The 25160-nt window shown below is 40.2% G+C and overlaps 1 protein-coding gene across 3 annotated transcripts in view; it reads right to left on the bottom strand.

The window, feature by feature from the left end:
* Positions 1-24886, bottom strand: part of PAIP2B (poly(A) binding protein interacting protein 2B) — a 118710-nt gene extending 93824 nt beyond the window's left edge. For 2 of the 3 annotated variants that reach the window (XR_010115668.1, XM_063617881.1), the window contains exon 1: positions 24137-24295. The gene's annotated coding sequence lies outside the window, so the exon portion shown is untranslated. Of the gene's footprint in view, positions 1-24136; positions 24296-24745 lie in introns of those variants that run through there. The other variant, XM_055242720.2, reaches the window with a different exon arrangement.
* Between the last annotated feature and the right edge of the window lie 274 nt (positions 24887-25160).

Raw genomic sequence — 25160 nt, 5'->3', positions numbered from 1 at the left:
AGAATACATCTTTTCCTGTTATTCCTCTAAATCTTAACAATTCCTCAAAAATCATTCCAGTCTTCATTCACTACTTTCCTTCTCTACTTATTCACTGCTTCCCTTCTGTGCTTAGTACAGCATTAACACTACTTAATTGTTGTTTGATATGAATAATTTTTCTCCTTCCAATTAGATTCTCAATTCCTGACAAGCAAGATTGAGTTTTATAGATTTTGTAACTCACCACAATATTAGGAGTTCCATAAATACCTGAGGCTTAATTGTATTTAGGCAACTTTCCCTCTCTAACTCATCTCCCTTCAACCTTGACTCCATCTCTACCCCGACTCCCACCTTCCTTGGGGCTTAAGTTTCTATAACAAATTATTTCCCAGGGGTTGTTTCCATCTTGGCAACACTCGTGAATAAGTTATTTTCTGTTTCTGGATACAGTAAAATATTCTTTCTTAGTTCTCTTTAAAGGTTTTTTTGTTTTTATTTTTTGTTTGTTTTGTAATTTCCTAACCTGTTATGGATATTAGAAATGTAATATTCTAAAAAGACAAAGTAAAATTGTGAAGAGTAAAGAATAGATGGGAAAACAACTCAGTAGTACATAGTTCTAAAAGAATTCATTTAAAATAGAACCGATTTAAATCACTGTAGGTTTAAATAAGGCTACTAATATGAAATATATCTGCTTAACATATTTTAAATAGAAACAAAAGAAATCAATGTCTATTCCAAATACAGATCCATAATAATAATTTCATAAGCTATAGAGGGGAAGAAACCAGTTCTTTATTTTCACCACTTCCATCTGTAGCATAACAATGATAGAAGCAAGTCTGTTCTAAATGCCAGGGCAACTGTATTTGCCCTGTAAGTAAGAGGGGTATTCCTAAGCACAGAGACTCTTAAAGGTCCTGAACCTTGCTGGGAAGCAAGATATACTGTACTATTATTTCCAAAGATTTGGCAGTTGTTTGCAACTAGCACACTGATTTCTCACCACCAATATGGAAAATCACTACAGAGAATCAGAAATCAGAGTTCAGTTTTTTTAAAAAAAATATCTTCCTGTGCCCAAAAAATAAGTCCTGAGTGCACATGATTGTAAGGAAAAAGAGAAAGGGAAGGCAAACGAAGAAAGAAAGAAAAAAAAAAACCCTTCTAATTCAAGAGCAAGGTGGAACACAGATAGCAAATTCCAGGATGTGCTTATTCATGAGAAAGGGAGTGGGGAATTACCATAAACTCAACGAAAACTGTTAACGAGCGCAAATACTTCACAGAAGTTGAAAACACTGATATGGTATTGTCAATACTAGGCAAGTGGTTCTCTTACAAGATTATACAGTGTTGATTTGTATTTTGTACTATTCAACCTGTGTTTTCCACACAATTAGAAAGTTTGGTGTTTCCAAACAGCAGCATTCCAACAACTTAATTTTTATACTGTTTAAAAATTAATAAAGCACTTTCATACCCACACTTTAAGGCACATAGTTCAAGAACAACATTTTTTTTTATTTTATTATTATACTTTAGGTTTTAGGGTACATGTGCACAATGTGCAGGTTTGTTACATATGTATCCATGTGCCATGTTGGTTTGCTGCACCCATTAACTCATCATTTAGCATTAGGTATATCTCCTAATGCTGTCCCTCCCCCCTCCCCCCATAACAGTCCCCGGAGTGTGATGTTCCCCTTCCTGTGTCCATGAGTTCTCATTGTTCAATTCCCACCTATGAGTGAGAACATGCGGTGTTTGGTTTTTTGTCCTTGCGATAGTTTACTGAGAATGATGTTTTCTAGTTTCATCCATGTCCCTACAAAGGACATGAACTCATCATTTTTTATGGCTGCATAGTATTCCATGGTGTATATGTGCCACATTTGCTTAATCCTGTCTATCGTTGTTGGACATTTGGGTTGGTTCCAAGTCTTTGCTATTGTGAATAGTGCCGCAATAAACATACGTGTGCATGTGTCTTTATAGCAGCATGATTTATAGTCCTTTGAGTATATACCCAGTAATGGGATGGCTGGGTCAAATGGTATTTCTAATTCTAGATCCCTGAGGAATCGCCACACTGACTTCCACAATGGTTGAACTAGTTTACAGTTCCACCAACAGTGTAAAAGTGTTCCTATTTCTCCACATCCTCTCCAGCACCTGTTGTTTCCTGACTTTTTAATGATGGCCATTCTAACTGGTGTGAGATGCTATCTCATTGTGGTTTTGATTTGCATTTCTCTGATGGCCAGTGATGATGAGCATTTTTGCACGTGTTTTTTGGCTGCATAAATGTCTTCTTTTGAGAAGTGTCTGTTCATGTCCTTCGCCCAGTTTTTGATGGGGTTGTTTTTTTCTTGTAAATTTGTTTGAGTTCATTGTAGATTCTGGATATTAGCCCTTTGTCAGATGAGTAGGTTGCAAAAATTTTCTCCCATTCTGTAGGTTGCCTGTTCACTCTGATGGTAGTTTCTTTTGCTGTGCAGAAGCTCTTTAGTTTAATTAGATCCCATTTGTCAATTTTGGCTTTTGTTGCCATTGCTTTTGGTGTTTTAGACATGAAGTCCTTGCCCACGCCTATGTCCTGAATGGTATTGCCTAGGTTTTCTTCTAGGGTTTTTATGGTTTTAGGTCTAACATGTAAGTCTTTAATCCATCTTGAATTAATTTTTGTATAAGGTGTAAGGAAGGGATCCAGTTTCAGCTTTCTACATATGGCTAGCCAGTTTTCCCAGCACCATTTATTAAATAGGGAATCCTTTCCCCATTTCTTGTTTTTGTCAGGTTTGTCAAAGATCAGATAGTTGTAGATATGCGGCATTATTTCTGAGGGCTCTGAAGAACAACATTGTTTTGTGGGCCTACTGGGTGTGAGTGAACTGGTGCTTAATGTGCCCTGGCTTTAGTAGCTAGGTGACAATAGGGAGATTTTTGCTGGAGACTGGTAACTCCTAGGGAAGGCATTTGGATGTTTCCAACTTGGGGAAGACATGAGGGAAGACAGGATCATCACTCTTAACTTCCCTGAAGTTCCTGCTCCCAGTTTCACGTAACATTCTCTTTCTGTTTCCAGCTCTTCCCCAGCTCACTGTCCATGCTTGAGCACTGTGTTTCTCTAGTCATTCCATTTCACCATTTCACATTCATTATTTTACTTGATCCTCATTCACACCAAGGATGAAAGTCTAGTGTAGTGAGGACAAAGAAAATATGCCCAAAGCTTCCAGAGATGCGAGGAATGCTTGGTTACATAAATCGGGTTAAGAGGCTGAATGGCTGCCACGTTGTGAGTTATATTACAGAGAGGCTCATGGGAGAAGAAATGAACCAACATGTAAGTGAGCTTAGAAGTGCATTTTCCTCCCAGTCAAGCCTTCAGATGAGATAGCAGCCCCAGATGACAGCTTGACTGCAACTTTGTAAGAGTCTCAAGCACAGGCACCCTGCTAAGCTACTCCCAGATTCCTGATGCACAGAAATTATGAAATAATAAATATTTGTTGTTTTAACCTGCTAAGCTTTGGGAAAAGTTGTCACCTAACAATAGCTTATACAGGTATTCAATAAACACTGGCAATTAACTCCGCCAAACCACTACGTCACAACATCTTTTTATCTATCAAGAAGACAAATGTGCAATTTGAAATAGGTCACTGCTTGAGAAGCAGTTCTTTAAGAATTAGACTTCAACAGTAGATAAAGGAGTCTGTGTCTGGTCTGTGACTATATTGCATCTTGAAATCTAAGAACAATTTGAAACTTATTTCCCCTTCACCCCACTTTCCCTCTTATACACATGTCAAACACGCTGAAAATAGGAAATAACAGTTGTCACTTTGGCTGAAAACGGGAAAGCTCGCAACCGTGTTAATAGTCAATACACGGGTGCTAAGGCCTGCCAAGCATTTGAGGTGGCACTATCATGGTCAAGGGTCAAAACATATTTGTGTCTAAAATATGTGGCTTGAAATAGGGACTTCTGTTCCAAGTTAGAAAGAACTCCAGGACTTTTAATGTATCTAGGATATTTCAAGGATACATGCTTCATCAGTTTAACACTTTAAACACCCACAACTTTCAGATCCAACATGCTCATACCAAAAACTAGCTATTCTTTGAACTTAAATAATATTTTTCAGAAGTTACAAACCTGCAATGTGCCTATGATAACAGTTTGCTAAGATTACTTAGGACTGTTGACTGAATTACCTGGAAAAAGTCTACTGAACAACTGAAATAAAAACTAGTCCCTCCTATTTTGTTTCCTACAGTTTCATTACTTCCTTCAGTCTGGTTAATACCATTTTAAAAAGTAAATATTGTGGATGACAGCTTTAAATTTTATTTCAAATATTCTGCCACTGGATTCGGGTTTTGCTTTCTCTCAGCTACATCTGAACAACTAAGATCATTAAATCTATTCACTCATTAATATCTGAGTGCCTATTGACCCTCTGTGCTGAGGCACTGGGCTTGACTCTTGCTTTGATAGGGTACACAGCCCTTGCCCTGGTGATATTTACATTCTCTCAGGAGAGAGACAAGAAAATAGTTAAAAATAATTATGATCCATGCTATAAAAGGGACTATTAGAAAACAACAGGGGGCTCAATCTAGTCCAGGAGAGGGGGATGGTTCAGAAAGGTTTCCCTGAGCAAGAAACATTTTCATTGACACCTAAAGAATGTAAGTTTACTAGCAATAGCGAGGAGACAGAAAAGGACATACAATGAATCAAAGGCAGGAGGGAATTTTCGGGAACTACAAGAAGGTAGGTATGTATATAGCCGGAGAATGACAAGGAAGAGAGATGAGGTTGGAGAGGCAGGTGGGGCCAGATCAGATCATTCAGGACCTTAAGAGACCACATGAAGGATTTTGGATTTCATCCTAAATAATAGAAGCCATTATGAGGAGTTCTGAAATTCCTTATAATGCACTGTAGCATGATTCGACATATTTTGAGATCCATTACAAAGCCACATGTGGAAAATGGATTGGAGAGACTGAGAGTTAATAATGAGAGACTGGTAAGGCAGCTATTGCTCCAATCCAGATGAAAAAAGGGTAGCTGCTTGAACTAAGATGATGGCAGTAAGAAGAAGAGGTAGACTCCAAAACTATTTTAGGAGGTTTTTGGTGATGAACTAGATGTGGGGAGTCAGAGTGAGGGAAATATCAAGGATAATTTTGGCACAAGCAACTGGGTGGATGGTAATGTCATTCACTGAGCTAAGGAACTCTGTGGGAAGGGCAGACTTTTCTTGGGTGGTGATAGGGGCGTGGGGGTAAAAAAGGTGATGAGTTCTATTTTGGACATGTTAAATTTGCAATGCTTCTGAAACACTCAAATGGTGACGTTAAGTAGGTTGGCTGTATGCACCAAGAATAGGAGAAGTTTGCCTAAATATAGAAAGTTGGAGTAGTCGTTTATATAAATGGTAACTGAAGTCATAGGAATAGAAGATACTGCCTATGGAGAAAATGCAGTGAGATGAGAAGAGGGCCCATGACCCAGCACTGATGTGTGTGAACATTTTAAAAAGTCAGGTACAAGCCGGGCACTGTGGCTCATGCCTGTAATCCCAACACTTTGGGAGGCCGAGGGAGGTGGATCACTTGAGGTCAGGAGTTCAAGACCAGCCTGGCCAACACGGTGAAACCCCATCTCTATTAAAAATACAAAAATTAGCTGAGTGTGGTGGTACATGCCAGTAATCCCAGCTACTGGGAGGCTGAGGCAGGAGAATCGCTTGGACCTGGGAGATGGAGGTTGTAATGAGCTGAGATCGCGCCATTGTACTCCAGACTGGGTGACAGAGCAAGACTCCGTTTCACAAAAAAAAAAAAAAAAAAAAAGTCAAGTAGTGGAGGAAAGCAACATGAAAAGGAAACTGAGAAGAACCCAGAGAGTTGAGAAGACCATCAGAAGAGTGTGACATCACAGAAATCAAGAAAATACAGAACCCAGTGTTCTTGATTTGGATTAAATGGTAGCCCCCCAAAAAATATGTCCATGTCCTAATCCATGGAATCTGTGAAGTGTTTATATATAAACATCTGGGTGTTTATATATATATAATTAAGGACCTTAAGATAAGGAGATCATCCTGAATTATTCAGGTGGGCCCTCAATTCAATGATAAGTATATAAGAGAAAAGCAGAGGGAGATTTAACACACACACACAGAACAGGAGGAGGCAATGTGACCATGGAGGCAGAGATTGGAGTGGTGTGGCCACAAATCAAGGAATGCCTGCAGCCATCAGAATTTGGAAGAGGCAAAGAACAAATTCTCCCCTGGAGCCTCCAGAGGGAAAGTGGCCCTCCTGATGCCTTGACTTTGGACTTCTGGGCTCCAGAACTATGGAGAATAAATGTTGTTTTAAGATACCAGTTTGTGGTAATTTGTTACAGCAGCCACAGGGAATGAATCCAATTCCAGTAAAGTAGGAATACAGAAGGCTGCTGAAAGGTCAAGTAGGAAGAAGACTGAGAAGTGTCCATAGAATTCAGGACCATGGAGTCTCTGATGACCTTAATGAGAGCAGTTTCCATGGAGAAAAATGAGAATGAAAGCCAAATGGAGGTAGGATGAATCGTAGGTGATACCAGGTATGAGATAACTCAGAGTCCAGCTGCCAAGGGAAGAGGCAGGAATGGACAGAAACTGGAGGGGTATGAAGTCCACGGAAATGACATCTTTAAAGATTAGAAAGTCTAGTTCATGTTTAAGTGTTCATAGAAAGGGTCTAGTGGAGAGGGACAGGTTATACATATAGGAGGGAGAAGGTATAGTTGATAGTGTAGGTCCTGGGAAGGCAGAAGGGAATATTTGTTTATTTTCGAATAGCTAATACATTCCTACCATTCAAAATCCAAATGCCTGGGATGCTTAATTAGTAAAAGATGGTTGCATGGTGAACACGAAATCAAAGCAGTAGGAAAAGCATCAGGAGAAAGATTTTATCCATTACAAAGCCACATGAAACATCCTTACTCCACGGTAGGAAATTTCACTTCCCTGGTGGCAGGAATGCTTATATCCCCCAAGTGTAAGTTGGCCTGCCCAGACAGCTGCTGGATTAATGCATCAAATTCCAACTTTCTAACTTTCTAACTTTTTGTTAATTCTTTTAATTTTTCACAGGGTCACACACATACACAAACACAAATAAACATTTTAAAGCTACATAAGCAATACAAGAAATAATTTTATAAAGCCTTTTAAAATCACATAGAACTCTTTTTTTTTTTTTTTTAAGATGGAGTCTCGCTCTGTCGCCCCAGGCTGGAGTGCAGTGGCACGACCTTGGCCCACTGCAACCTCCACCTCCCGGGTTCAAGCGATTCTCCTGCCTCAGCCTCCTGAGTAGCTGGGACTACAGGTGCGTGCCACCACGCCCAGCTAATTTTTTGTATTTTTAGTAGAGACAGGGTTTCACTATGTTAGCCAGGATGGTCTCCATCTCCTGACCTCGTGATCTGCCCGCCTCAGCCTCCCAAAGTGCTGGGATTACAGGCGTGAGCCACCACTCCCAGCCAGAACATATTTTTATATACCATGTCATACTTTGCACTAAAATAATTTCTCTCCTTGTTTTACAAGATTTTCTTTTACTAAGTAAATAAACCCATCAGATTTTCTCCATTATTTGGTGAAGGATCAACGGAAAAAAAGAGAAACGGGGAGTAGTTCAGCTTTTGGTGGGGTGAGGAGACGTACGACATATATATGAAATTTTTTAAAAAGGCTCCAGGTAAATTTCAAATTAGAATGATTTTGTCCCATGTACTTCCATTTCATTTATTTCCAGAGCAGCTGCATGGACATTAACAGAAAACAAATAAGTAGTCATTCTGCTAAGTTTTCGTATATTGACCTCGATGCACAAATGTTCCATTGGTTATCTTCCATTTGATGCAAGAACAGTGCTTGCAAATATAACGTCAGTGAGCTTAAGCAAACAGAAAATGGAACTTACCTGCAATTACAAGTTAACAAGAAGCTTTCAAAAATGTATTAGTTGACAAGGAAGTCAGGAAAAAGAGGAAAATCACTTATGTGGTCCCTATATTTGTAAAATATATCAAAACAAAGGTAAATTACAAATAGAGGCATTTTCTAAATTAAACTCAAGGCTGCCAAATGAGAAAGACAATATAAATACAATAAAATCTCTTTTTCATTAATGTTTAAAACTTGTCCTATACTGACCTATAGTTTGCCCCACGATGAAATGGAATCTGAAAATTGGGATACAGACACTCTGGGAAGAATAATAAAACTGAACTTAATTACAGCAACAGTCTAGTCCCTGGACCAGATCCAAGAAAACAAAACAGAAGCATCCTCAAATAGGATTAAGAATGCATTTAGCTGGCCAGGCACAGTGGCTCATGCCTGTAATCCCAGCACTTTGGGAGGCTGAGGCGGGTGCATCACCTGAGGTCAGGAGTTCTACACCAGCCTGGCCAACATGGTGAAACCCCATCTCTACTAAAAATACAAAAATTAGCCAGGCGTGGTGGCAGGCGCCTGTAATCCCAGCTACTCGGGGAGGTAGGGGGTGAGGTGAGGCAGGATAATCATTTGAACCTGGGAGGCGGAGGTTGCAGTGAGCTGAGATTGCACCATCGCACTCCAGCCTAGGGGACAAAAGCAAGACTTGTCTCAAAAAAAAAAAAAAAAAACTGCATTTATCAAGTGGCAAGAAGGTCTATTCTAATTGAGCGGTTTTCAGTCTTAGGAGTATATAGAATCACCTGGAAGTTTTTCCACATCCATACTTTGCAGATATTCTGATTTGTTAGGCCTGAGCCAAGGCCCAATTTTTGTATTTCTGCTTGTTAATTTGCCATACGTAATTCTGATATATAGAAAGACTAAAGACTTAAGAACAATTCCTCGAATATAGTGACAACCTCTACCTGGAATAGTCCAAATCCTAATTACCCTAATTACTACACCAACAGTTTCCAAACTAGTGTTCTACAAACTACAGTCTTGTGAATGCTCTTTGAAAAAAAAAAAAAAAAATCATGGTCATGTGTAAATTCATTGTCCTGAGAAGTCCTGTTTAATTTACCAAGCATTTCCCAAATTTATGTATTAATTTGTTACCTTTATTACATATATTACATTTTTAACCTAGTAACTATTAACCGTCCCAAACTTTTAGAAACAATGCCCCAAGGATGTTCTGTGATATTAATATCATTCTACTGGAAACGTACAGAACAGTCATAAAATGTACTCCACAAGGCATTTAAAGGCAGTTTCAAAGGTAGAATCAAAAGACTTGCCAAAAGTCAGTGGCAAGATCTCTAGACTCAGACCCACCTTTGAGTCCTCAAGTTCCAACTCCTTGCCCCAAAGCCAATCAATTGTCCTCCCAGAATAACATCGAATAGGAATTAGCATATGGTCCTCGACTTCTCCAGATCAGCTCCAAAAAGATATAGACTATTAATGGGGGAAATATTGTGAAGTCTTTAACAGATAACATTAATCAAAAACATTCCTATGGGTAAATTATTATATATAAAAAACCTTTCTCACCAACAAGTGTCTCTATACATTTCAGACTGATGTGATGACAATTTGTTTTTTAAATGCATAATTATATCAAAGACATGCCATTATAAAAGCCTGAATACAATCTCTGAGCCTAAGATCTTCCCTATCTTCACCTCCATCTCACATTTGATTATATGTATATTTGAGAGAGCATCACTCATTATTTGTTTTGGGACTAGTCTATAACCTTGGAAGTTTCTTGAGGGCAAGAATCAAGTCCTTTACAGCTTCTAGCATGCCTCTGTGCACCCACCAGGTCCTTAATAAATAATCTGTTGATTAACTGCCATTTTTAGAATGCTATATTCTAAATCTCATTTCCTCGGCAGGAAGCCCATGCCCTTAGGGGTTAGGATCTGTGAGTGAGCACTCTTCATTGAGTATGAACAGTTATTCCCCACAGTCAGTCAGTGACAGCACTACTCTGGAATCTGTTTTTGACAAATCAAGTTACTCAAGAGGGATTAAAAAACACTTATTTATATTTTTTTTAGAGATGGGATCTATGTTGCCCAGACTGGTCTTGAACTCCTGGATTCAAGTGATCCTCCTGCCTCAGCCTCCCAAAGTGCTGGGATAACAGGCATGAACCACTATGCGCAGCCTATTTTTTAATTTTTATAGAGACAGGGACTCACTCTGTAGACCAGGCTGGAGTGCAGTGGTGCAATCATAGCTTACTGCAGCACTGGACTCCCAGGCTGAGGCAATCCTCCCGCCTCAGCCTCCCAGGTAGCTAAGACTACAGGTGTGCACCACCAGGCATGGCTAATTTTTTTCGTTTAGAGAAGGGGTCTTGCTATGTTGCCCAGGCTGGTCTCAAACTCCTGGCTTCAAGCAATCCTCCTGCTTCAGCCTCCCAAAGTGCCAGATTACAGATGTGAGCCACTGTGCCTGGCCTGGGGAGCAGTGGGGAAAAACACTTCTAATCTAGAAAATTTTGTGTTCTTTTTTACTATTTTAGCATTAATAACACCAAGTGACTGTAACATTCTCTTTACGAGCTGTATAATAAGAATAAAAGCTTGCCACAGTGGAATTATCTAAACTAGAAGAAATCCATACAGTGAATCCCAACAAAAATCACAAAAAGGGATCACATGTTCATTTTATTTGACACATTTCTGGAAATAAAGGTTTGCCACAGCAAAGTAGGGAGAGGAGAGCCAAGCAGCATAATGCATCTGTAATGATGTAGAGAAAACAGTATCCACTAGAAATCTTTTCAGGAAGGGTGCCATTTTGGGTTGGAAAAGCTCTTTGAAAGTTAATCTGGGGGAGAAAGAGGGACCAGGGTAAGGTCAGAATATTTCCTGGGAGAAAGGGGAACATTTATCTGGCTGATGAGGGCACAGTGCTAGACAGAGTTAAGAAGAAAAAGTCAAGAGTCGTACATTTCAGAGTATGAAAGGCCTCACTCACACTGTGTAAAATGGACTACACCTTAAGACTTCCAATTTTCGGTAAGACTATTAGGCCCATATAAAATTCAGGAGTCTGTGGATTTTTTGGTGTGGAAACCACTCAAGAGGCAGATTTTATGTCTAAATTGCAACGGCGAGACTTAAGTATGAATTGGGAATTATGTCCCAATTTATGAATTGGGAAAGCATTTAAGACAAGTTTCTCCAGGCCTTTAAGGGAATGAGAACCCCACTGGACGATTAAGTTACATAGAAAATACAAGTATGGTAATCTATCCAAATACAAGGGGGAAAGGACAGCAATAAAATAATAGCTCTTCTAAGTACTTCAGTAACAGTTTCTCTTTTAATCTTCATAACAATGCCACAAGGTAGGGACTGTTAGTCTCCTAGTTGTTTTCATACAAATACTCCGCCTTTCATTTATTTATTAAAAAAATTTTTTTTAGAGACAGGTCTCACTATGATGTCCAGACTGGACTTGAACTTCTAGGCTCAAGTGATCCTCCCGCCTCATCCTCTCAAGTAGCTAGGATTACAGGTATGAGCCATCAGAGATTAAACACCTTGACTAAAGTATAACCTAGTAGTACTAGAACTGGTGCTTAAGCTTACGTCTTTCTGGTCCCAAAGCCCATGCTCTTAACCACTTCCATGTAGTGACTACCCCATACTCTCACACTTCCCACTTTAGGTCCAGAAAGGCTATAACAGAAAACTCTGATTTGATCTCAAGTATTAAAAATGGGGTTTGGGGAACCATGCTGAAGAAAAATGCTATTCAACAAAAGTACTGAGGTCTTTGGAAGGAAAACACAAACCAATCACAGCACATGGTAGTTTATTTAACTCAAAATAAATTACAATCCCTACCATGAACATATGAAGTTCCATTTAATTTGAAGTTTGCTAATACTTTTAGGATGAGAAAGCAAACCTCCAAATAGGTCTACAATCCATTATGCACAATTCCAATATCCAAACAGCTCTAAAAACCAAGAATTTTTCATATGTTTTATGTCAAAACTTACAGGACAGTAAAATTTGGCCTGAACTGATATGAAGCTATATACAGCCTTTATCTACCCACTTAGTGTGAATACTCCTGTTTTGCTCAGAAATATTAATGTATGTGACTAAGGATGCTGCACGACACACTGAGGCATTCATAACAGAGAAAGCATCTTCCTAAACCTGAAAAATTCTGAATTCTGAGAATTGTCTAGTTCCAAGGGCTTTGGACCCTCTATGGACCTGTATTCCAAAGAATTTAAGAAACAATTTCCAAGGATGATTAGATCAGAGGCACTCAGTGTTTAGGATTTCATAAACCAGGAGATTTTTAAAAATATTGAGGACAATATAGGATTCCAATTAAAAACCATACAAAGATGGTAAAAACATCCTTATCAATATCATTCTATAAAAGGTTATTTTAGCACCAAAAAAAAACAAAAGAAGGCTTAATTCAATGCAAAAGACAATTCTTTAAATTGAATAAATTTAATGTTACGAAAAATACTATGTGGTCCTTATATTTCTTATTTCACAATAAGCTGGTGAAAATTCACCTGGGACTAGCACTGATCTGATCTGAGGCATACAGTCCAAGAGCCTACATAAAATTACCTGGGAAAGTTATTAAAAAATGCAGACCCAACCAAGATTGTGCCACTGTACTCCAGCCTGAGTGACAGAGCGAGACTTCGTCTCAAAAAAAAAAAAAAAAAAATGCAGACTCCCCGCCACCTCCCAAAAAGGTCCATCCTAGGAGATCACAATTCAGATGGTCTAAAGGTGGGGCGCAAAAGCTGTATGGTTTTCTAGAAAACAGTCTGGGTTGTTTTTGATGTGCAGCCAGGCTTCAGAGCCAACAGTTTAATCTGTGGGTTCTAGTTCTACCCTTCTTCACTCAAACTCTTCTCTGAGGGGTAAGGGGAGAAAAACAGGAATGTTTCCAAGTAGGGAATCTGCCTAACCCACTGTTTGTAACTACTAATTATTCCTTCAAACAGTCTGGGCTGAAGCAGCTGGTCAACTGAGGCTATTAGCTGTGGAACAATAGAAATTAGAGTTGACAAGCAAGAAAAACTTGTTAAAGCAAAACTCCTCTATGAAAAGGTGTGGCTTCCACAGTTTCTTTTCTCTTCAACCCAAAGATTCTACATATGATGCCTAAGTTCAGCACAGATATCTTTGTCTGTGCTGACAATAATAACAATAAATAAAACTTTCAAAAATATATGCGTGCGTACTTTATATATCTGTGTATCTATGTGTGTGTGTATCTATGTGTTCCTTCGAAGCTGTCTTCATTATCCAGCTTCTTTGCCAGGTCTTTGATTTTGGCCTTGATTTTGCATCTTCAAATGGAGTACAAGAATTACCAGTATTACCTCAGTTGAGGTACAAATCCTATAAAAATGGAAAACCCATAGCATGCTTGGTGATTAATGAAGCAGACTATATTATCCAACATTCCAATAAGATAAAATAAACATAATGATTTTTCTTTTTTGGAAAAAGTTTCTCTTATTCTCCTACATTACTATTTAAAATAATCTCAAGAAACATGTCTAATATCTTTAAAAACACACAAAGGTTTCAATTTAACAAGCACTCAAAGCTCTTTACCAGTTTTAAAAAATACAAGGCCCTTCTAAAGTAAGGCTAAATGCTAAGTGATGGGGGAGAGAAAAAGGACATAAATAACTCCTACTTTCATGGAGTTAATCACTAAATCCTATTTGACTAGAATCTCCTGGCCTCTCTAAGCCTTGCAAATGAAACGGAGTTTCTCACTAGATACTTGGCTATGACTTCCAATCATAAAAAAACAAGAATTGTGTTATATCCCTGTGTATTGCTTGTAACCTGAACTCCACACTAGGCTGGGATCAAGGGTTGAATCTGTCATGATTTGCTCCATAACCTGTGTGCTTCTCATCCCAGACCCAAAGAGCTTTCTTCTGGAGTTCTACATTTAGTATACAAGAATGGTTCTCAAAAATGTAGTCTCTGGACCAGCAGCATCGGAATCACCTGAAAACTTGTTATAAATGCGAATTCTCAGGCCCCACCCTAGACCTGATGAATCAGAAACTCTGGAATAGGGCCCAGCAATCTGTGTTGCAATAAGCCCTCCAGGTGTTCAAGAACCTCTGGCATATAGGACTTAGAAAAATGTGTTTCTTTCTGTAGGCCCAAAGCCAGGGGTACTGTATGTTCTATCTTGATATGAAATAATGACATCCAATTAAGACATATATCTCCTTTCTACTCTCACCCTCCATCCAATGTGTTTTATTTTTATGAGTTAAATAAGAGCAAATGGCAATCAGAGACTTAGTGCATTTACAGGTGTCAGTTCTCATCCAGCCTGCTCTGATACTATACCATTTACATCCTCTTACATCTAAAGTTTTAGAAAAGGATTTCACAATGTAAGTCTCAGGCACACTAGGAGTTCTATAATAAAACACCAAGTAGATCTGAATGTCCAAACTTACTAAGAGAAGAAAAGTGGAATTATTGGCTATATATATACATATATATATTAATGTTTTTGAGACAGAGTCTCACTGTCGTCTAGGCTGGAGTACAGTGGCATGATCTTGGCTCACTGCAACCTCCACCTCCCAGGTTCAAGTGATTCTCCTGCCTCAGCCTCCCGAGTAGCTGGGATTACAGGAGTCCACCACCATGGCCCAGCTAATTTTTATATTTTTAGTAGAGACAAGGTTTCACCATTTCACCATGTTGGTCAGGCTGGTCTCAAACTCCTGACCTCAGGTGATCCGCCCACCTGGGCCTCCCAAAGTGCTAGGGTTACAGGTGTGAGCCACCATGCCCAGCCTATATTTTTGGATTGCATTCTACAGGAAATTAGAGTTTTGAATTTTTTTCACCTTCACACTTCCAAGTTAATAGAATTAAACCAGAATACTCCATTCTTTCAAAGCCTCTACCCAGGCAAAGTTTTACTGTATTGCTTCTTGCTTTCAATGGATATGAAGCAGAGTCCTGGTAGGCACATTGTGTTACCTGCAAAGATGCAGAACTAAACGGTTCCATCTGTTCAACATTAAAAACAAAAGTCCTTAAACCTCAGATGGTGAAGGTAATACCTCAGCACTAGCAACAAAGCCTCAAATATGAAAAGATCCCAAGAACACCACTAGCAAACAAAAGTAAGCTCTCGGGCTGGGAGCAGTAGCTCACGCCTACAATCCCAGCACTTTGGCAAGCCAAGGGGGGAGATTACTTAAAGTCGAGAATTCAGGACCAGCCTGGGCAGCATAGCGAATGCTTATCTCTACAAAAAATTTTTCAAATCTGCTGGGTGTGGTGGTATATACCTGTAGTCCTAGCTAACTGGGAGGCTGAGGCGGGAAAATCACTTGAGCCCACGAGTTTGAGGCTACAGGAGCTATGATCATGCCACTGCACTCCAGCCTGGGTGACAGACCGAGACCTAGATAATTACATTCTGCCCTACTCCTGTTTACACTAAAATCACTAAGTTAAAATGCTTTCATTCAGCCCAATAAAAATAAAGTGAAATGTGACTTTGGAGCTTGGCTAGCAAAAAGAGAAAGAAAAAATAAAGCAAAATGACAAATTACTTACTGGGAGACAGTTTTGGTAACCTCAATGACAGATAAAAGGTTTGTATCCTTAGCCTATAAAGAAATCTTTAAAATTACTCAGAAAAAGAAAAGTGATAAAAAAGATAAAATTATTTTATAATTTTATAAAATTACTCAGAAAAAAACAAATAATGGAGAAATAAGCCACTTCCCACAAGAATAAAAATGGCCAATAAGCATATAAAAAAGACTCAAAAGCACTAGAAATTAAAGAAAATGTAATTAAAACAATGAGATTTTCTGCTTAAAGACGAGCAAAGATGACAAATGGAAGGGGGAAACTGGAACTCCGTCACTGTTGGTGGGAGTATATACTGGACCCATTTTCCTGCAGGATAATTTGAACATTTCTATTAAAAACCCTAAAACTGCTTTTTTGCTATTTTCCTCCAGAAATTCTACTTCTATGAATTCAGTCCAAAAATGCTTGCTCAAGTCCATTAAAATGTATATATAAGGAAATTCACCTCTGGAGTGGCAATGATTCACTTAATATACAGCCAGCTATTAAAAATGATGATGCCAGGATATATTTACTGCCACAGAAACATGTCCAAAATATAATGTGACAAGACTATATTTTATGATTCTACTTTTAAAAATGTTTATATGCATAAAAAAAGTATAAAAAGCAACAAACCAGAATGTTTTGAGTGCCAGAATTAAAGGTTTTTCTTTTTTTTTTTTTTTTTTTTGAGACAGAGTCTCACTCTATCGCCCAGGCTGGAGTGCAATGGAGCGATCTCGGTTCACTGCAAGCTCCGCCTCCCGGGTTCACACCATTCTCCTGACTCAGCCTCCTGAGTAGCTGGGACTACAGGCGCCCGCCACCACGCCTGGCTAATTTTTTTTTTTTTTGTATTTTTAGTAGAGACAGGGTTTCACTATGTTAGCCAGGATGGTCTCAATCTCCTGACCTCGTGATCCGCCCACCTTGGCCTCCCAAAGTGCTGGGATTACAGGCGTGAGCCACTGCACCCAGCCTAAAGGTTTTTCTTTATATTTTGTTAAATTATTGTAAAAAGAATGTGATTTCCTTTATAATCAGGGATAAGTGTTACTTTCATTTATTTTTACATTTCTTTTGTTTTTCTTATTTTTCTCATGTATGTATCCCATGTAGGCTAGAGAGCTTGACTGTCTGCCTCTTGAGGTGAATCAGCCCATTTTCGGGATGTGCACTACACAAAGCTGCCCTATATTCCTTTTATTTTACAGGTTCTGGAAACATTTGTGTTTTAAATTGTTTTACTGTTCTCAGAGTATTTTTTAAAATATATGAAATTGAGGAAAAGACAACGGAAAGGCTGATTCCCCACCTTCCTGGGGCTACTCTTCCAATTTTTGCTGCTATTGCTATGTATTAATATTCTCTGGGTACTAGAAAGATGGGCAACCCCATAGGACCTTTTTCTTATCTCGTACTCACAATCCCACTTCATTCCTTCATTCACTTATTTTTAAAAGGGTAATGTGTGCAAATACGTAGTTCAAAAAAATTTAAAATATGACTATCTATAAATGTATGTGGCAAAATCCCATTCATAGTCCTATTCTCCCTCCACAGCCAAACACTTTTAATTGGTTTCTTATATATCATTTCATAAGTTATCTCTGCAAACACATGTATATTCTTATTCTACTCTTCTCTCTCAACACAAAAAGTAGCATACCATATACACTATACCATCCATATACCATTCCTTGTTCCTTTTTTAAAAACACACACAATATCTAGTTCTTCCACATGAATACATAGGTCTTTCTCATTCTTTACAACTACACAGTATTCCATCATTTGGATGTACCACAGTTTACTTAACCAGTTCCCTGATGGCAGGCACTGAAGTCATCCCTATCATACTAGTACAAAAAATGATGCCAAGCATAACCACCTACACACACCAAATTCATTTCCAAAGGTGCCTCTCATGAGGCCTCTATTTAAATCACTACAAGCCCACATGGTCACTAGGCTGAAATGTTAGCCCCTTTTTCAGTTTTCATTATGTACAGCAGCATATAACAAAAGATTCCCTTGGACAAAGCAAATGTACTCTTTGGGGATTTATTTCATAAAAATAAAGGGATAAACAGAACACCTAGGATGAACCATTTCTATTTAACCATGCATATGTATGTATACAATACATGTATATGCATAGAAAGTATAAAATAAACCCATCAAAGCACTAACCACTGTCTCAGTATGGTGGATCTGTGGAGTGCTTTGTAGTCCCCTGCTCCTTGCCAATCAATTATTTCTAATTTCACAACAGTGAATATGTACTATTTCTGCAATATAAAATGTTTAAAAATGTTAACTCAAATTAACATAATTTGTTAACAAATTAAGTTAACATTCCTTCAGTCTGTCCTATATGTGTATAGTGCTCCAGAGTGCTCAAATATCACTTCATTTTTAAAAAATATTTGTTTATTTTTTCAAATATAGAGACAGGGTCTTGCTCTGTTGACCAGGCTGGTCTTGAACTCCTGGATTCTCCCACCTCTGCCTCCCAAAGCGCTGGTATTACAGGCATGAGCCATCATCACACCCAGCCAGCTTCATTTGAGAAATCTTTCCCCAGCACTCCATATATTACTAATTATTCCTTTCTTCTTGTTTAGATAGTATTTTTGTTATACCTCTATTACCTCACTTGTCACATGATAATCAGCTGCTCACCCATCTGTCTCCCTTGATTGCTCATGAGCTCCTTGAGAAGAAGTCTCATTTTCAGGACCTTGAACAGTGTGCAACACATATATGCTTCACAGGCAGAGAAGAAGTAAATGATTTCCCTACAGTGTAATCATTCCCAGAATTCAATTACCTGTATGTCTAAATTGTTCTAGATACTCTGCCAACAACCTGAGAATGTTATACTCTTTCCCTAAAACTTCCATCCATTACTGAGTATCTATGGTCATAGCTAACTCAATTGTGACATGCCCTCTGGCCAAGCCCATTCATAGTTTTTCCTCTAGATGATTTTTAATTTTTGTTTCTATTTGCTCTTTGTATTTTTTTTTTTTTTTTTTTTTTTGAGATGGAGTCTCGCTCTGTCGCCCAGGATGGAGTGCAGTGGCGCCATCTCGGCTCACTGCAAGCTCCGCCTCCTGGGTTCACGCCATTCTCCTGCCTCAGCCTCCCTAGTAGCTGGGACTACAGGCGCGCGACACCACGCCCGGCTAATTTTTTGTATTTTTACTAGAGACAGGGTTTCACTGTGTTAGCCAGGATGGTCTCGATCTCCTGACCTCGTGATCCCCCCACCTCGGCCTCCCAAAGTGCTGGGATTACAGGCTTGACCCACCGCGCCCGGCCTGCTCTTTGTATTTTTAATACAAACAGCACATAAGTAAACTTCACCATCTCTATATCTCTGTGCCTTTGCACCTGCTAGTCTCTGTTTGGAATGATGTCTGAAGGTTTTATTTACCTGGAAAGCATTCCTACTCACTCTTAAAGAATCAGCTTAAATAATACCTTCTCTGGGAAGCCTTTCTATCCTCCCATTCTTTCAGTAAGAGTTCAGAATTCCTACAGTTGAAACTGCAGACCCTGCCCTCAAAGAGCTCATGGTCTAGTATGAAAAACAGCCATATGAACAAATAACCACACTATAATACTAAATGCAACACCAAAAGGGAGATGTATTGAATATCTGACATGTGGCAATTACCTTGTTAGACTCTTTATTAATAATTATCTATGATTATATTAGGTAAGTATTTAAATTGGACAAAAGGCCATGAAACTCTAGAACTGCTATACTTTCAATCGTCTTCTAAAGAAACTCTCCAAAGGGTTCTTTTAAAATATGCTACAGTCATAGTGAGAGGTGAGGACAGCTGGACTTCCTGGGTCCAGTGGGGACTTGGGGAACTTTCCTGTCTTACAAGAGAATTATAAAATGCACCAGTCAGCGCTCTGCAAAATGCACCAATCAGCGCTCTGTAAAACACACCAATCAGTGCTCTGTAAAATGCACCAATCAGCAGGATCCTAAAAGTAGCCAATCGTGGGGAGGATTGAAAAGAGGGCACTCTTGATAGGCCAGAAACGGAACATGGGAGGGGACAAATAAGGGAAAAAAAGCTGGCCACCGGAGCTTGCAGTGGCAACCTGCTGGGGTCCCCTTCCAGGCTGTGGAAGATTTGTTCTTTCACTCTTCACAATAAACCTTGCTACTGCTCACTCTGGGTCCATACCATCTTTAAGAGCTGTAACACTCACCACCGAGGTCTGGGGCTCCATTCTTAAAGTCAGTGAGGCCATGAACCCACAGGTAGGAACCAACTCCAGACACAATACAACTATTGTGTGACTGTGGCATACACAAAAAAGCATATCTGTAGCATATCTGTGTGACTGATAATGCATAAAACCAATCTTACTTCTTTGGCCACAAGTGACTGGATCAGGGCTCAGTACTTCAGCTAAGGACAACATATAGGCTGAACTTCGGGGAGATCAATCACCAAGGACATGGCATAGCTCAAAATTCTCCCTAATAGGGGCCTTCTGTTTTTAGAAGGTGACAGACTAATCCAATCAGATATTCTCTCTTGGAAAATACAAATGTTGAGTGAACAAAGGAAAAGAGGGCAGGTCTTCAGAGCTCAAATACTAAATACTGCTAAATTAATGTTCTGTTTTGAAAGTACTAGGGCCAAGAGACAATATGGCTGCTTAGATGACTTTCCATCCAAGTTTACATTCAGCCCTCATCACCAAAGCTGATATGTGTGTGCCTCTTTCTTGCAACCCACCAGGGACTAGCACATCATATACCACTTTTGGAATTAGGAAACAGGCTCAAAAGTCCAAGAGCTTGACCAAAGGAACTCAGTTGGTAGGTAGCAGAACCAGAATTCAAAGACCCAGGTCAGCATGATTCTTCTATAATATCCTGCCACTTACTGGGCAAGTGGCCTCAAAATCAACAAAAGACAAGTAGAGGTTGACATGCGACAATGGAGAGAGGTTCAAAAGGAAGAGTTTTTACACAAAAATGCAAAAGAAATGTTCTGGAAGTATGTCTGGGGATGTGAAGTAGGAGCAGGCACACCAGGTTTACCTTGGTCAAGTGAATCTATAATTCCAACCTGGGCCTTTCCCCAGAGCTCCTGACTTAGCTCTTATCTGTCTTTCTTAGGCAAATATAAAATCCACAAGGCAGGACCTTAATCTCCAGCTTGTTCAACACAGATTAAAGCAGAGTTTGAGGCTGGATGCAGAGGCTCACACCTGTAATCCCGGCACTCTGGGAGGCCAAGGTGGGTGGATCCCCTGAGGTCAGGATATCAAGACCAGCCTGGCCAACATGGTGAAACCCTGTTTCTACTAAAAATACAAAAATTAGCTGGGTGTGGTGGTGTGAGCCTATAATCCCAGATACTTGGAGTCTGAGGCAGGAGAATTGCTTGAACCCAGGATGCAGAGATTGCAGTGAGCTGAAATTGTGCCATTGCACTCCAGCCTGGGCGACAAGAGCGAAACTCCATCTCAAAAAAAAAAAAAAAAAAAAAAGAGACTTTTTTTTTTTTTGAAATGGAGTCTCACTCTGTCGCCCAGGCTGGAGTGCAGTGATGCGATTCGGCTCACTGCAACCTCCGCCTCTTGGGTTCAAGAAATTCTCTGCCTCAGCCTCCTGAATAGCTGGGACTACAGGCGCCTGCCACCATGCCTGGCTAATTTTTTTGTATTTTTAGTAGAGACAGGGTTCCACCATCCTGGCTAGGTTGGTATTGAACTCCTGACCTCGTGATCCACCTGCCTCAGCCTCCCAAAGTGCTGGGATTACAGGCGTGAGCCACCGCGCCCAGCCGAGTCTGATTTATGGTAAGTGCTTAATATATGATAAATGAACAAACTGAACAAATGAATATATATGAATAAATTTATGAATAAATCTACAAACTATGAAATAAGCTAAAGAAATAGTCCACATTGTTGGGGGAAGGGCTTATCATGAAACAGACCCTAGCAGTCACTTACAAATACAGTTCATCTTCATTATTTGTGGATCTCATATTTGCAAATTTGCTTACTTGCTAAAATGTCTTTGTAATCCCCAAATACCTGTGGAGCTTTCAAGGTGACTCATCGATATACACACAGTAGTGAAAAATATGTCACTGTTTGCCCAAGTCCCAAGCTAAGATCAAATAAGGTGACCCTCAGTCTTGTCTCAGCTCTCATACAAAGATGACCAGAGGACAGAGACAGCAGAGGGCAGTGCAGTGTAGTGCAAGAAGCTCTGGCTCTGGGGCCATCTGGACGAGTCTGAATCTTAACTCTGGCACCTGTTAGTGGAGTGGCCTCAGGCAAATCGCTTAACACTTCTGTACTTCCTTTACTTTTTGTAAAGAAAATTCAATCTACCAGGATGAGTTGCTTTTAGGAATTTTGTAATCTATGTGAGATATATATATATATATATATATATATGTATATATTTTCCCTGGGGACAAGGGTTGAATATTTGATAATTCAGTGTTCTTGGCAACTTTATAGAATATAACTACTGCAAATAATGAGAATTGACTATAATTATTTATAAAGAAATAACAGAGAAATAGGCAAAACAATTATTTGGATGAGGCAGAGGCAGGCTTCAAGATTTTGAAGAAACAGGATTTCACCAAGCACATAAGGTGTGGAAAAGGCTTGCAAGGAGAGAGAACGGTGCCTACAGAGAGAGGTCCAGATGGTGGAAAAAAACAGGTAGGTTCAGGAAATGGCACTTCAGGAAGTCTAGAGCAGTAGGAGATGAGGTCAGAACACAGTGCCATCGTGCTTCTCTGCACCCTGTATATACCTTGTACTGCAGAACCTCATTCTCTGCATTTAATTATTGGTTTCTAGTTCTCTCTTCCATTAAACTGTGAGCTCCTCAAGGTCAAGGTCTCTAAGAAGAAATCATAGCTAGAGTCTTCTAAATTTGCAAACAAGTTATTATTAAACACAAATACTCCCAAAAAAGGCTGTACAAAAATAACTTTGGTTTTCAGCTGCAGTCATAGCAATTCACAACTGTTACAGATTTGCAATTTGTCCAGGATTTTTCTCTGATGACTGCTGTAACTCTGTCATAAACTCTTTTCATTGTTTTAGACACCCAGACATTTGTTGGAACAGTTTTAAGATCTTGCTCTTTTTAGTGTGATTGATTGGTTGATTGACTGAGATGGGGTCTCACTATGTTGCCCAGGCTGGTCTTAAACTCCTAGGTTCAAGCAATCCTCCTGCCTCAGCCTCCTAAGTGGCTGAGATTACAGGCACACACCACTGTGCTAGGCTCTAGTGTGATTTATTAACAAGGCTTAAACATATGGTCCACTAGACAAGGCTGCCACCTCAGAGTAAAGATTTCTTTTAATTCACCATAATAGACTTTTTTCTTTATATGCAAGATACAATTTTACCACAGTAAAATACAAGGAAGCATATTGATACATACATTACAAACAGGATAAAGAAAGCAGTATCATTTTTTCCACAAAAGCTTGCAAAATCCTGGCCAAAACACAGTGAACATGACGTTAAACTCATAGCTTACATTTCTCCACTGAAAGCTAGGAAAAACAATTCCAATTTTTGTAAAGTCAGGAAACTAAGCACTGTGAGAATTTACAAGATTTTGAAAACTTGTATATTCTCCCCACCCCGATACACAAGTAGCCAAAGCAGCCTATCAGTCTTACCCCAACACTTCAATCTCCTCCAACTTTCAAAATAAAACCCTCACTGTCCAATATCTGAATTTATATTTTCAAACGTCTAAAATCTTAATCAAAACTAAGAGCAGTGCATTAGCTTTTCCCCATAAAATTGTTGGTATAATTTTACTTAGGTACAACATAGTTTGTACTATTATCTAAAAACATATAGCTAGAACCGACATTACTAGAAACCAAACGAATATACTATGAAGGTGAAGAGGGAATAGGGAATGTTGTTTTTCAACAGATTCAATGCTGTTATTATCCATTCATAGGTTGGGTGTGATCACATCACACTGTGCTGTACAACTATGTTCTGTATTTTATGACAAAGTAGGGTAGCCAGGCCCTTACACTACAAACTCCCAGAAACCCCAGTTAAGCTGTTTAAAGTATAATCCAATTCAATTTACTTAAAATAATAGTAACAAAATTTAAATCCCTTGCTTCTAGTTAGCCCTTTTCAACTGCATTTTCAGCAATTACCACCAAAAGAACTGCATTAGGACAAAGATTCTAGAGCGGGTATAATGGTCAAATGCCATCTTAAGGAAGGCAAAAACAGTTTACCGTGAACAAAACCGATGAAAGTTCCCAACCTTGCCAAACTCCCTGTTCGGCTTATTCTGCCTCTCTCAGTTCACCTTCCAGCTGCCTGGAAGAGGCAAGTGGAAAATGCTAGTTTTCTGGAGAGATGAGAATGGAATTTAGGGGTTGGTAGGGGGTGATGGACTCACTCACGGACCGCAAGGCACAAGAGAAGTGGCGAACGTTTCCCAGGCAAATGAGGCATGAAGAATGAGGGCTGGAGTCAAGGGGGAGATGGAGCAAGTATAAAAAGGCAGAGGACGCGCAGGGGCCCGCGAATGGGGGAAGGGCACGACGCGCAATCCCTCCCCCTCCAGGCCGGGGAGAGGGGCGGGGGATGCAGCGCGGGTCAATTTGCCTAGCATTGTTGCACCTGGGTAGCAATGGGACTCAGGCCAAGAATCCGGTTCGAGTGTTAAGAGGACGCAGAGGGGAGTCAGGAACTTGGGTGGGGGTGCGGGGGAGACAGAGCACCTGTGCGGGGGGGAAAGGGACGAAAACTCCCTATCGCCCCCGAGGGGCAGGGGCTGACCCCAGCAGACGCCCCTTTTCGCCGATGGCCGCGACGTGGGACCCCGCGCGCTTTCCCTCCCTACAGGAGCTCGGGCAGGCGCATGCCGCCCCTCACAGCCCCGACGGCGGCAGAAAGGGAGGCGCAGGGCGCCCCCAGAGCCGGGAGAACGGCTTTTCCCTCGAGTCCTGTCCCCAGCAGCCCGGGCACCCGAGCCCACCTGGGCTGACCAGAAGCCCCTCCTTCAGATCGTACTCTGCCACTCCGCCGAGAGCTTAAGCCGTTGCCGTAGAGGTCGCCGTCGCCAGAACCGTCTCGGCCTTTAGTACCAAAACGTGAAGCACAGCACCCGAGAAGCGCCACTACCACTTGCCAGGTTATCTCTTACTGCACACTGCCTCCTCGCCCCGCCCCCGAACCCAAGCCATTGGTTGCCGGGCACCGCCCCATTCGTCTATTGGGCCAAAGAAGATGCCGTTCGGTCGCCTAGAATGGCATATGTGGCTTTTATTGGTCTAAATATGAAGCGGTGCCCGCCCACTCCCTCAGAAGTTTCAGCTTCTGATTGGTTTTAATGTCTGTCTTTTCTCTTCCTTCATTTTTTTCCTGTGGTGGAACACCTCCTTGTGGGAGACGCCGGCTCTGATTGGCTGAAAGGACGCTACGGTAG

The sequence above is a fragment of the Symphalangus syndactylus genome, chromosome 14, assembly GCF_028878055.3.
Source record: "Symphalangus syndactylus isolate Jambi chromosome 14, NHGRI_mSymSyn1-v2.1_pri, whole genome shotgun sequence".
Lineage (NCBI taxonomy): Eukaryota > Metazoa > Chordata > Mammalia > Primates > Hylobatidae > Symphalangus > Symphalangus syndactylus.
This window is presented reverse-complemented; position numbering and strand designations above follow the sequence as displayed.